Genomic DNA, 3,072 nt, shown 5'->3' with positions numbered 1-3,072 from the left:
AGAAACTTAAGGACTTTGATTATGATATTCATGTCTTCACAATCATCTCCCTTTCCTAAGGATTTTCCCAGTGCCTCTAATTCTTCAATAGTGGTGTTTTCTTCATGGACCTTCAGGTCATTCTGTGTGGCCTTTTCTCCTGGTTCTTGACCAGCAACCATTTCATTAGGTACTGTTGATCAATCTTATCCAAAGCTGCCTTCAAGTCATTCCTTAAACCCTTGTGTTTTTTCTTCCCAAAATATCTTTAATAAATAGGAGTTATTTTTTAAAAATCAGCAAAAACCTGTACAAAGGAAATGAGAGAGGCTAAGGAAAGAAAAGACAGTTGTTCATTCCCTTAACCCAGTTCCCCTCGAGTCTTGCCAACTTTCTTGGGCATTTTCTTGGCATTTGGATGTTCTAGCTCCCTGGCTTTGTAGTAGTGGGGAGCTACCTCAATGAGCCAAGCACTCTCAATTTCTAGCACCTGTCTCATAAACTCCTTGGTTGTCAAGACAAGTTCATAGTAGAGAAGCCAACGTGGCTGCTCCTCAAAAAGAGAGGAGTCAGGGTGGATGAAGACGGTCTGTTGTTGTTTCACTGTGGTACCCACTTCGGGTCAGCCGTGCCGTGTGGTAGAAGTAGCCGGCAGTGATGGCCTTTCGAACTTGTGTATAGTCTCCCTGGCAGGAGCTGAGCCCAACTTCTACCCTTTCCAGGAGCCCCTCCAGCTGTTCTCGAACTTCTGGCGCTCCGGCGCAAAGAGCGCAGCTGCACAAAGTTCTCATAGCACCACTGTGAAGAATAGCCGCTCTCAACCCACTGTGTATAAAACATTTAGTAACACCAGGTGGTCCCCACCAGGCAAGAAGAAGTTGGCATGAGCATTATCAGCATGGACAACTTTGTCCTTGGGATTGTAAAAGATGGAATTGTTGACTGAGAGCATGGCAGCCAAGGTGAGGATCTCCTCTGAGCAGCCATACTTCTCCAATGCCAGGATCATCTTAGATAACATAGGGTCCACAGGCAATTCTGCCATTTTTCTGCCCAGCGTGGTGAGCTCCCCTAGGTGGTTTAGTGCTCCCAGAGCATATAACTGTTCCAGAGCCAGCAGCAGGGTCTCATAGGGTGGAGGATCCAGAAAGTCGAAGTGCACTAAATCATGGATTCCCAGACTCTTGAGTAACAGGACGACGTTGCCTAGGCAGGTCCTCTGGATCTCTGGCACGGTGGTCTCCTCTAGCTCATGCTGATAAGCCCAGGCTGTATAGAGGCGGAAGCACTTCCCTGCAGCTACCCGGCCTGCCCTGCCAGCTCTCTGATTAGCTGACGCCTTGCTACAGGGGGTGACTATAAGGGATTCCATGCCAGTTCTGGGGTTGTAGCTCTTTTGTTTGCAGAAACCAGGGCGTAGGACGTAAACGATGCCCTCGATAGTCAATGATGTCTCAGCGATGTTTGTTGCCACCACCACCTTGCGTGCCCCAGGGGGTGTTGGCTGGAAGATTTGCGCTTGCATGTGAGAAGGCAGGTTTGCATAAATGGGCAGCACCAGGAGCTCCGGGATCTTGGCGCCCAAGCGGCGGCAGCGATCCTGTAGCATCTCACAAGCTGCTTCAATCTCTTCCTGACCCGTCAGAAATACCAGGATGTCCCCAGTGTGCTGAGTGACGTGGATCTGCAGCACAGACACCACACAGGCTTCTAAGTAATCTGCCTCTGGAGCCTTGGTATAGAAGATGTCAACCGGAAACCTGCGGCCAGGAATCCGGAAAACCCGGGCATCATCAAAGAAGGCTGAGAAACGGGCAGTATCTAGGGTGGCAGAAGCCACCAGAACCTTGAGTTCTGGGCGGAATCGAGCAACATCCTTGATCAATCCAAACAGTATGTCTGTGTGCAGAGTCTGTTCATGAGCTTCATCCACCATCACCACACTGTAACTTGCAAGGTCAGGCTGGGAAAGGAACTCTCGAATAAGCATGCTATCTGTCATGAATCTGAGAACAGTCCGTTCTGAGGTGCAGTCCTCAAAACGGATACTGTAGCCAACCTCGTTGCCCAGCTTCACCCCTATCTCGCGGGCCACTCTGGCTGCCACGCTCATGGCGGCCACTCTCCGAGGCTGGGTACAGGCAATCTTCATTCCCTTCTGTGTGTAACCCTCCTCAAAGAGGTACTGGGGGGGTCTGAGTCGTCTTCCCTGACCCTGTTTCACCCTCAATGATGAGGATCTGATGCTTAGCAATGGCATCAAGGAGGTCACTTCGGAATGGAAATACAGGGAGGCTACACCGCACAGCCCTAATTGAGTCCTTCTGTTGGTCCCCAGATGAAGGGGGTGGAACTGACAGTTCCTCATCACCCTGGAGCCCTGTGGCTCGGACAAATTCAATGGTCTCCTCCTCTTCCAACACCAGTTAATACTTAGGCTCAGAGGGGGCAACACCCTTGGCTCCAAACCGGAGGACAGCTGCCCCTAAATGGGCCTCCTCCCAGCGCTTCTGCTCCTCTCTTGCTTGGAACTCCCGTCTCTTCTTCCACCAGCTCTACCCCACGAGTTGGCTGTCCTGGAGCCTCTTCTGGTATGTGGTATCCGAGTTGTGGCCTCCAGCTTCTCTTGCTCCCTGGCTGCCCTATACTCCAGGGCCAGATCTCCTACTCTTTTCTTATACTTAAGTTTCTGCTGCTCAGCTCTACATCTCCAAAAGAGAAATTCCTCATCTGCCAGTTCTGCTTCTAGATCCTCCAGTTTCTCCTGTTCCCGCTTTGAAAGGTACTCCCTCCTTGATTTCTTCCGGAGCTCAGGAACCATTGCTTTCTGGTGTTCTTCAGCCATTTTCAGGAGCTTCTGGTCCTCCTGGTAGGCCTTCTTTTTTGACCTCTCCAAAATATTCTCTGGTGTGAGAATCTCTATTTTTCTTTGGCCTGCCAAGTTTTCTAGTCATTCAGAGCTGGCTCCTGCTGGTCCTGTCCCCTAAACTCCAGGGAAACTGCTCCCAGCAGCCTCTGGTTTGCTCAGAAGCCCCAGACAACTCTAAACTGGAACTCCCAAATGCCTCTTTTTATACTGGATCCTGGATCTAA

At 50.4% G+C, this 3,072-nt stretch overlaps 1 pseudogene; it reads right to left on the bottom strand.

Moving 5' to 3' along the window:
* Positions 1 to 340: 340 nt before the first annotated feature.
* Positions 341 to 2,883, bottom strand: LOC123256439 (annotated as a pseudogene).
* Between the last annotated feature and the right edge of the window lie 189 nt (positions 2,884 to 3,072).

The sequence above is a fragment of the Gracilinanus agilis genome, unplaced genomic scaffold (genome assembly GCF_016433145.1).
Source record: "Gracilinanus agilis isolate LMUSP501 unplaced genomic scaffold, AgileGrace unplaced_scaffold59010, whole genome shotgun sequence".
Classification (NCBI taxonomy): domain Eukaryota; kingdom Metazoa; phylum Chordata; class Mammalia; order Didelphimorphia; family Didelphidae; genus Gracilinanus; species Gracilinanus agilis.
The sequence above is the reverse complement of the archived record's forward strand: the minus strand, read 5'-3'. Positions and strand labels throughout refer to the sequence as shown.